Below are 11,064 nucleotides of genomic sequence, written 5' to 3'. Positions count from 1 at the left end.
AGTTTTTTGTTTATGAGTTAAATAAGGGCTGTAACTATTTTCCCCTATATATCTTTAGGTAGTGCTGTGACATACAGTTTCTAAGAATAGTTACTTGGGAGACATTTGTTGAGTACTTGACATTCAAAACAGGAATCATACTGAATTGAAGTTATGTTGACACTGCTGTTTTTGCCTGATTGAAAATGTGAATTATGTTAGTGAACTCACTTTACATGACTATCCTCTTCTATTAGCTTAGCATTATCTATTACCACAAAAACTCCTGCCAGAAAATGTCATGCTTACAGATAGTGAAGACATATTACGAAGGAAAAACATAGGCACTGCTGAAGCCAATCTGCTTCTTAAAACTGGTATCTGTTACTGTCTGGAAGTTTTCATTTTTTAGCTGCAGTATCACCCATATTTGACACAGTTCCAGTTACAGATGCAGGATTCTAAAAGCATCAGAAAACAAAAGGAGAAAAGGGACAACAACAGAAGAAACATTTTTTCTAACATCTTACATACTTACATATCAGCATTTCATTTCAGCATTGTAAAATTATGATTTGTGTCTTGTGAAGTTGATGTATGTAAATGTTTCTTCAGTGGCCACTCACAAAACAGACTCTACTGAATGAAGGTTAATATTAGTTCCTTCTCTGCATTCTTTCTGGGATCAAAAGATAGACTTCTAAATATGGAAGGAGATCACTGTTTTTTACTTCAATATAAAGTTGATAACTTTCTTACTGTAATCCATTAAAGGCTGAGCTGAACCATCAAATTCATTTAGATTGTAATCACAAGCATTTTAAATCCAGTTCTCCATTAAAGAAATTTAAATACATTAAGTCAGTCAAGATCTCCAGCTCTTCATTGTGCTTTTAGTGATCTAAAAGAAATAATAAAAAAAAAAAAGATAATATATTATATTTTCACCAGGTAATAATTTATTTGGATACCTGGTTGAAAAGCATTACAGATATTTTGTAAGTTTTTTCAGTTCTTCACCTTACACAAAGGACAACAAACATTCAGCATCTTTTTCATTGTTTGTTCTTATTGGTTTCTTCTTTATTTCTGCAAACACATGAACTATTGGTTAACATTTTTCATTAGTATCTCTACTGTTTGCATCAGCATGTAATTATTCTGTGTATAAATGCAAATATGGTTTTCTGACATTCAACTTTGTGCAGTAGTGAAGTTAAAGCAGCTATTTATTTACAATAGCATGACACACATAGTGCCAGGAAATCTAAATCACAGTGAAGTTCAAGATTCACTAAATGTTCAGGAGTAAAGGGTAATTCAAGGTGTTGCTGTATACTCCTTCAACAGGAAATAGAGGAAATATTGCTTAATGATTGTAAGAAAATAATTTAGACATAATTTAAATTTCCAAACTTAATATCTCCCAAGGCATAAAAACTTGAATTTTTAATAGGGCAATTAAGAGTTTGTTATTAGGAATGCTGAAGATTCACTTAGAACGCGCAAAGGTTACTGAAATTCAGACTACATATATTTGTCAAAATAGGGGAGTTTTTGGTCATTCTATAATATTTAAGAATACTTTAATTTTACTCCCAAAATATCTACCGGTGTTAGATTTATGATCTGGAAATTCCAGGATTCTCAAAGCCATCTACAGAAAAAAAAAAACAACACCTGTAAGTCAATAGCACATCTGTGTTCATGTTTCTCTCTTTGGATTTCAATTGTACTTAGTGTCAAAGCATATTTTAAGAGTTTTTAAGATTTAGGAGTTTTTCTTTTTCTGTGCCTTTTGTGTCAGTCTAATTTATTTAAATCCAGCTACACTCTTTCTATTCACCAACTCATAATGATGCTGAAATCAAGGATCATAATCCTTAAAGACTTATTTTTCTCTACTCCATTCTTACTGGGAAAACAAACAAACAAACAAACAAACATATTAAAAAATAGTTTAAACAAAACCCTTTCTGGTTTCATGTATATGAAAACAGGGAACTTTCCCAGCTTGTCGGGAGGGGATGTTCAAGATTAGGTAAAGCAGGGTAAAGGAGGTGAGTCACTGCATTGTGTGACATATTAATTTTTTGCCTTCATATACCAGGAATTTGACTGAGAAGTTAACTTCAGTGACACCATCTACTCCAAAAAAGAAGAAAAGTATATCTAATTCCTCCTCTCTACTCTCATCTTTACAATAAGAAAAGGAAGAAAGCATATATTAGAATTAAGTTCAAAAGTAGTAGCTCATGTCTCTGAGCTCAACAAAGTCTCCCAGAACTGCTAGTTTAAAAGAAATTTGCACAAATAACGTAGTTCACTCACAATTCAAAATGGACAACAGTCTTTAATGTATAACTCTCTAAGGAGGTTCCCCTTTTGCAGCCTCCCAGCCTCCCTGGCACCATGAAAATTTTGGTGCCTTGAGAAAGATCATTATTTCTTTTATTTTGTTCTTTAGAACTAACTGTGTCCGTTGGTTTTTCAAAAGTATTGAGCTGAACAGTAGGGAGAATCAGCAGCAATTCTGTCTGTCCTAATGAATTAAAAGAATCCACAGAACTCATCCCTGTTCTGGAATTCAACCATCTCTTCTATTGAAAGTGAGAAAATTGTCCCTTGAATGGTGTAGTCTGGGACATTTATGTCAGGTCCATATTTGGATGTTAGAAGAGACCCAGGGTCATTCCTAGAAAAGCAGTGATCGTTTTCTCTCAGTTTAGAAAGCAAGAGATTAGCAGTTCAGACTTGAGCTTTTCTGAGGCATTTATCCCCCTTTTTTCCAGAGAACATTCATGTAGGTCTTTAATTCACTAGCAGGCTGTGGTACTCTGGGTCAGATGAAATTATCTGACAAGAGAGTGTGAATTTTCCCAATGAGCAATGTAGAATAATTTGGAAAATATTCTGGAGTAATATTGAGTACTCAGAATAGACTGTGATAGACAAACTGTGGTAGGCAAACTCTTCCAAAGAAAGGAAGAGAAAAAGTATTTGGCAATCTTAGAAATGGTAGAAAGGGATTTCTTGGTATGTTGTCTTTAAGAAAAATGTAAAAGATCATCTTTATAACTGTCTTCACCTTGTGAGTTCCTCTTCTTATGAATTAGTAGTAATTATCTCTATAGACATAATTTATTTCTTTGTTTCTTTATAATCTTTCAGAATGTAAAGCAGTCTAACTAGTAATAATAATTACAGCATTAGGTAATTATTCTTTTTCTTTCTCTCTCTCTCTCTCTCTCATTCTCATGACTGTCATTTCTGTGATACAATTTCAATGATGAACTTTATTACCTTGATATTTCTTTTTTTGCACAGACTGCTATACAAACATACAAGCTAGGGAAGACAGAATTAAATCACCTTAAAAAATTTTTCAATATTTTCACAAGACCGATACTTTTTTTTTCTTTTTTTGTTTTTTTAGACAATCTAAGCAAAATGGTTGATTTTGCTTAGATTGTCTAAAAATATTAGATTGTCTAAAAATAAAATATTAGGGAAAAAGATCAAAAAACTGTTACTGTAATCTGTCTTGTCTCACAGTATATTTAAAAGCCACAATATCATAATAAAAGGAAAATAGAAGATAAATATGCAGTGTTTTATAAGGTATGCTTCTACACCAAATAATCTTAACCAAAAAAAAATTAGTACTGTAGAAAATCATGAAGGAATTGGCTTCAACCAGGTCTTAAAAGTACAGACAATAATTTTATACCCACTAATAATATTTTTAACTACAGCAGCTAAAGATAAGGCTAATCAGATCTCTCTTTGAGGGGTATACTCTGATACCATGCTGCAGTCAGGAAGGAATTATTTGTGTCCTGTATAAACTATAATTTAATGCATCTGGTTACATGTCCTGTGGAGGAAGCTTCTGCTAAAACATTATGTGAAGGCAGTACTAAAATCACTCCTTTGCACAGTGACTTGATCTAGAATAACCAATTTTAGCATTGACATCTAAATTTAGTTATGGATGAGGCAGTTAAACACACTATTGAGAATAACAGTGTGGTTTATTTTTCCTAGAAAATTGCACTGTTAGTTACAAAAAATGTTAAAAGAGAAATTGTTTTAATTTTACTTTGCTTAACTTTTATGCCTTAAATTTAGAATTTTACATAAAACTTGTTGAAAAACAGTAAAATGCAGAGTCGCTATGAAGAAGTCACATAAAACAGAAAGGATTTGGGGCCGATGCACATTTTTGGCTTGTACTCATTATAAAACCACGATTTCCTGGAATTTGTTATAAATATGACAAAAGAAATAGCAGCATAAAAATGCTATGTTGATAACATGCAAAAATCTCAAAATTGAACTGATATTCAAATGCAAGATTTCCACACAGTTTTTCTTTTATTAAGTTATGTTGTAACTCAGATTATAGAAATTCAGCAAATGTATGCTTTTAATTGAGGTACTCTTTCAAGATGTCAAACTTAAAACTATCCCTGTTGATTGGATTTGCTTTTTCTCTCACTTCTGAGAAATAACTTGTTTTTACCACGTTCAGGGTGAAAGAGAAAAACAGTGATCCTCATTTCTTTGCAGTTTTGCAGATTTCTAAATAACAGGCAGTACATATATGATGATTAAAAAAATGCTTTGTACTTTTCTCTGGTATATGAAAGACTGGTCTTGACATGGTACTAGACTACAGAATAATAAAATCTTTGTCAAAGCTCTCAACAAAAGTGTGTGTCCCTCTTTTAACGATTGGAGAAACTGAAGCAGAGGGTGGTGAAATGACTTGCCAAGGTAACCAGACAGACCAATGTCAGGAATGTTCCTAGAAGTTAGGCCTTCTGGGTACTGCTCCTCTGGGATATGCACCTGGAGTTCTCTGTGACCAGAAGATAAAGCTGTTCAACAGTTGGTCCTGTTGAATGTGAAATTTCAGCTCTTTGTTAAAAATAGACATTTGTAAAGAAATATTTGCTTCATTGCACTTCACTAACAATAAAGTTACACAGAAATGGGTATAACCACCAGATATGAAAAGCTAAAATTGGGTTCCTAGAGGTAGTTTCATAGTCTATGAAGAAGGAGTTTAGGTAACTATTTGGAAGTGTTTATTTTGCAAAGTAAGTCAGCACTTACTATGCTTATATACACAAGTTACTATGCTTGTATATGTTCTGTGTCACTTAGGCAAAATATGTGGAAAACACAGTGAGTCAGACTGGGACTTCTCCTTTGCAAGGAGAACACAAGAATCAGAATATATGTGCAACACATTGCTTTTTCTGAACAGCTCCATAAATATGCATCTATTTAAAACCATGGGGAGAAAGCCTAGCCCAGATCAGCTTCAAATCAGACTTTCATGCCATGTACTAAGCATCTTGGGATGAAAATATTTCTGTGGAAGAAGCTGATCTACCTCAGCAATAAGGCTCTTAGCTACAAAGTATTTTCTATTTTCTTCTTGGGAGTGGGGGCAGGGAGGGGGGGAATTCTGTTTCTTCCATTCTAGTACACAAATTGCTTGGCAGTAGGCAAATTATCTGGCTGGGAGTTAATGCAACTCCACTCAGACATTGTGTGGCTACTGATCACAGTAGGATCACAGTGTGACCTAATGTGACACTATGATCACTTTACAGCAAACAAATGTAACATTGCAAACATAACTTGAACCAGGAAAAGTGGAAGCAGTCACATCTACAAAAGGAAAATGTTATCTAATATTCTTCATGGGTGAGGAGGTACAGGAGACTGAACAAATGTACTTGATGCTCTTACAGGCACTCTAAAAAATTCATCTGGCCTCCTGATGCCCCTGCAAAAGATGGGAATCACTGTTAGGCCCTGTGTCACACCTGCCACTCCCTGCGGAATGTTTTATTCACTGTATGGCATCTAAAAAACACCAGCTACCCATGTTAGGCACCTGAATTGCTTGTCATATTTCTGTGCATAGCTCTGGAGAACATGCAGTCAAAATATATGGAGCAAAAAAAATCTATCTGCATTTAATGTGGAGTTCAGTAAGTAAGGCTGCATCTAAATTGCTTGGTAAGTGTCTCTGTGGCTGGCTGGCAAGTTCTGATCCCCTTATCATTCAAGTCAGAGACCTTTTAGCAGTGCAAAATGGTGGCTTTTCAGTCTGCACACCTGAGTTTCCTTTCCATAAAAGAAGTTGTTAATTTTTTCAAAGGAATATATTACTAAGTTTAGGCTTTTTCCAGAGGAGGCTTGAGCAAAATGTCTTTTTATTTCATGCTAGGAATGTGGCAACTGAAGTAGACTTCATAATCCAGTTGGATTTTTAAGAAAACTGTAGGAAAAAGGTGAGCAATGAGACTTGCCTGTGTGTAACATGCATGAAATTGGTATTCATTATGGCAGACTGTCTGTTGCACAAAAAGACACTGATCTAATATGTGTCAGGCCATAATACACAGAATGGAAGATTGCTTGTGCTTTCCTCTTCATGGCTGCTTTCTCAACACTTTCAATCAGATTTTCTGGCAGCAACTTAGGCAGCAATAAAAGTATAACAGAAATTTCTCTTCATTTCAAACTGTTACAATAACAGATTAAAATTCCATACTTTGTCAGCAGTCAAATAAAGCAGATAAACCTAGGCAGTGTGAAAACACTGCATGGTCTGTGAATACTAGACTGAGTAAAGTATAAAATACAAATTCTAAATAAAGGCAATTCATCAGTTAACTGTAGCATGCACCTTATGCAATCATTAACTTCAGATTGTTTAGATAAATCACAAACTTCAACATATTTATGAGCACGCAATTTCAAGACAAATATGAAATTACAAAATTTAAATGAAGCCTATTAGGCCTAGCAAAGGTTAATTGATGGATTTATCATAAGATGCTAAAATGTACCAAGAAATAATAAAATAATAATGAATCCAATTCATATTATAAGGTGCTACATTTGTTCTAAATTTCTAGTGCAGTAAATCTTGAATCCCAACAGGAAATTGTGCTTCCTTTGTATACCTTCATTAATCAAGTCCATGTTTATGCTGATCAAAACAGTCAAAAAAACATCAATCAGAAGTTCATCAGAGTTCAGCCATCGAGAAGATAGACAAAAAAGCAGCTATTGAATTACTTAAATATCAATTATATTACAACTTGTTTGTCTGTATGCTGACACTATACTGTTAAATTTTTTTCATTTGTTCTATATGCAGACACTAAGTATCACAGGAAAACAACTTGAAAAAAGAAAAATTCAAGAAAAACATGTGCTTAAAACTAAGCTTATTCTAATATTTATTGACATTCCCTGATGATATAAACATATCTAATATATAATACACTTTTTTATTTACAGTTTTCAGATTAACCCAGCAAAATTGTAAAACTATGATAATAATTGCACAATATAAATAATACTTTATATTACATAATGCATATTAAATAATAGCCAGATGCTATTTTAAGCTTTGTTCTCTGTGAAAATATTTGTTTTTTGGGCCACAAAAATTAATATGTTATCTGATAAACTTTATTCTCAGCTTACCTGCATTTTCTTTTAGAGTACAGGTTCGTATTGGGACTATATTACAGTGGTCAAATAAATTTCTTAATCTCAGTTATAGGGCAAGGTGGAGTACAATAATTCTCCTTTACAAAAATATGTAATTTTTTAAAAATTTGCTAAAAACTAGATATTGTTTGTTTGCTTTAAACAAAAATGTGCCCAACCACATGTTTTAAAAGAACAAGGAATCAGTTTAGCTTTACATCCTTCTATTTCTCTCTCTCTTCCATGAGCTGGGTTTCTATTTTTCCTCATCATTTTGTCATAAATGACTGTAAAGCTTGGGAACTGAGGTCTTCATATTAAAGTGTCCCAAACTGTTTTTCTCCCCACCTATGTTATGACTCAAATGACAAAATGTGTTATAAAGAAATAAACTGAGATAAAAATATTCTGAGTACTGGTTGTAGTCTCTTTTGTTTAAAGCCAAATAAACCATGCAAACATTAGAAAGTTTTTAAATTAAATTTTTAAATATTTTATAGAGTTTCAAGTTCAAAACCAACTTTCTCAAAATACTTCATGTAAAATAACTAAATGATCACATGACTGCAAGAAGAGAAGCTTCTTGATACTTCTTCACCGAAATTTGGTGAATTTCCCAGTGAATTTTCTAATTCTTTTAATATTCACAGCACCTTGTAATGCAGATAAGTATTTGAGATTTCATTCAGGAAAATATTACATATATTTTTCTTCCCTTTTTCCAAGGAGATTAAAAACTTGGTACATACTGAATAGGTTATCTGTGCAAGTTCTTAAATATTATAACAGATAGGGCTCATACAGAATGGGAAACAAGCTCTTCCAGTTTCTCCCAACAGCTTACAGTAATTTATGTACAGTCTGTTGCATTTACCCAGAAATTTTTAGTAACTTCAGCTGCTTGTTTATGACAATACAATGTGAAAATCACTTGATTCACTTCTGAACAAAAATCACCTGTGGGTGATTCCTTCCTTATGAAAGAAATATTCAGTTCCCTAAAGTTCACCTTGAAAGGCAGCATTTTCAAATTACCCAATATTTATATGCAATAGAAATTTAATTTGAATTTCTTTTCTCTATATTCATATCCAAGTGGGACAAGATGCTTCTATCAAGATGCTTCCAGAGGTTTTTATGCAGCAAGAGTTAATAAGCAATTTCTTTTTTTCTGCATATTGAAATTCTAAAACATACATAATAATGGCTCGGCTTTGCCTTTGAAATTGCAGAAGCTTGTTTTTGTTTATGATCTGTCTTGAATCTGTATAACAGACTGTCCAGACCATACAACAGTTTGTTTTCCAGTCTGCTTAGATGATGTAGTGTTATCTGCAGTTGTTTGTTTATTTGTATTTCATCTTTAGGAGAATCTGGTATGCACCAGACAGCTCTGTTTTGATAAAACCATTTTATTACAGCTTGGCATTTCTGTCTTAGTTTCTTCTTTTTTTCTTTGTTCCACAAAAACTAAAGGAAGCCTGGCCCAGCCTTAACATTAGTTCAGTATGCAATGCTTCTTACAACTTACAAGCTTGTTATTTCAGAATGTTGCTAAGAGAATACTTTTAGCAGGGTAGTTATTTACTCCAATACCTCGCTTGTAGTATATAAGGACCCTTGTTTTATGGTTAAAATGAAATATTTTTCATCTGTTAAAAATATTAATACTGTTAATCAAGTTGATAAACATCTGTCAATAAATAATTAAGGATAAATCATAAACCATCCTTTCAGACTTATTTTAGAGTCAATCTCTGCTTGTTTTTGTGTAATGATAGTATTTACACTAGGAAGAACAAACAAAAAAAGCCTTTTAAAAGCCCCTTATTAAAAAAAAAGAAAAAAACAAAACAAACAAACAAAAAAACCAACACAAAAAAAACCCCAACAAACCAACACTCAAATGAAGTTCAAATATTTGAGAAAAAAATTCATATACTCCTAGTTTGTAAATTATTCATCTAGACTTGGTGAAACTTACCCTGAGAGACTTCAGCCTGGTGAAACAATGAAAAAAAAATAATGCAGGACAGTCAAGTCGCCAGATTATTTACAAGACAAAACCAAAGATTGCTTAGAAGAAAGAATATCTAGAGTGTTATAGGGCTATCATTTTATTTTAAAACTCAGAAAACTTCTTGGACAGACTGTCTGTTGGTAAGGATGAAGAAGAGACCAAGAGGCTAAGCAGCAGCCAAAAGAGATTTAAGAAATAATTATGCAATTTCAAAGAAATTTCAATCTGTAGTAAGGGAGAAAATAGTTTTGCTGTCATATACCATAATGTGAGTAGTGTATGTGACACTGCCATACATCATATTCTCACTACAAATTAATGAAAATTAATCAAAATATTGTGAGTCAGTATGAATCTCTGGCTATACAATTAGCCAGAGATTCATACTGAAAAAATAGGTTTTGTGGTGCAGTGGAGTCAAAACAGAAGGTAGTGTCAACTGGTGTTCCACAAATGTCTGTTCTGAAACTGGTATAATTTAATATTTCCATTAATTATGTGGATAGTGAAATAGAGGCAATGTTTATTAAATTTACAAATTATACCAAACTCAGAACAGATCAAAGTACATTGAAGCACAGGGCTGGATTTCAAAATTATTTCCAAGAGGAGAAAATAGTAAAAAGTAAATAGAGTGCAATTCAAAATGGAAGAACAAAATGGAAGAACAAAAAAAAGTGGATAAAAATGATCACATGCACAAGATTGAAATCAGTTATTGAAATCAATTTCTTGCTAACAAATACCAGAGAACCTGTCTGGCTTAGCTACCTGTAATGGGTGTCTAGCACATTTGGACATACCTGAGAGTATGATGCCTGCCCTCCAGGAAAACATGTCACCATTGGCCTATTGTCATATCCTGAGGTCTCATCTGTATGGTTCAAGTGTGCTACAGCATCTCAAATGGCCCTTGGCATCTGTGTGTGTGGGCAAGTGACAGAGTCTTAAATAATTGCAGCCAGTGGAGCCCAGAGTGCTGCTCAGCTCACCTGAAATTCGGCATGTACACATTGTAAAACAAACAGCTCTCCAGGCAACACTGGGCTGGATTCAGTGACATCCAGAAGCCACTACAGGAGAGCCCAGGTTTCCTACTGGTGTTGTGTCATACCTGGCAGTCCCATCTGGATCTTTTGGATACATGGGGTATTTCAGATGACATTAGGCACCGATGTGTGGGCAGCTAAATCAGACCTCACATTTCCAGTGACCCTTATGGATTCCCATGACTGTACTGTCTATAAATACAGCATTTCAGCTGTGTGTGTTTGTGTGTCAGAGATGTGACAGACACATTTAGGTTTATGCAGGTGAGAAGAATTCCAGCCTGACAGGATGTAAAGACTCCATTTGGCTGTTTCAGCAGGACTGAGTAAATATATAAGGGAAAAGAAGAATCTAGGGAAACTTGCTATCCAAAAACATTTCAGTCTTGAAATATATGAAAGGTTTCAAATGAAGGCTAAATTCTTTGTCTGTGTACCAAAGACAATAATTATGCTCCTAAATTGTAGAAAGCTATTGTTTAGGCACAA

General features: G+C 33.7%; 1 long non-coding RNA gene across 1 annotated transcript in view; it reads right to left on the bottom strand.

Moving 5' to 3' along the window:
- Window positions 1–759: 759 nt before the first annotated feature.
- Window positions 760–11,064, bottom strand: part of LOC135293951 (uncharacterized) — a 71,018-nt gene continuing 60,713 nt past the window's right edge. The window contains exon 5 of the long non-coding RNA XR_010356073.1: window positions 760–880. This is a non-coding gene — a long non-coding RNA (uncharacterized LOC135293951). The remainder of the gene's footprint in view (window positions 881–11,064) is intronic.

This window comes from Passer domesticus, chromosome 2, assembly GCF_036417665.1.
Source record: "Passer domesticus isolate bPasDom1 chromosome 2, bPasDom1.hap1, whole genome shotgun sequence".
In the NCBI taxonomy this organism is placed as follows: domain Eukaryota; kingdom Metazoa; phylum Chordata; class Aves; order Passeriformes; family Passeridae; genus Passer; species Passer domesticus.
The sequence above is the reverse complement of the archived record's forward strand: the minus strand, read 5'-3'. Positions and strand labels throughout refer to the sequence as shown.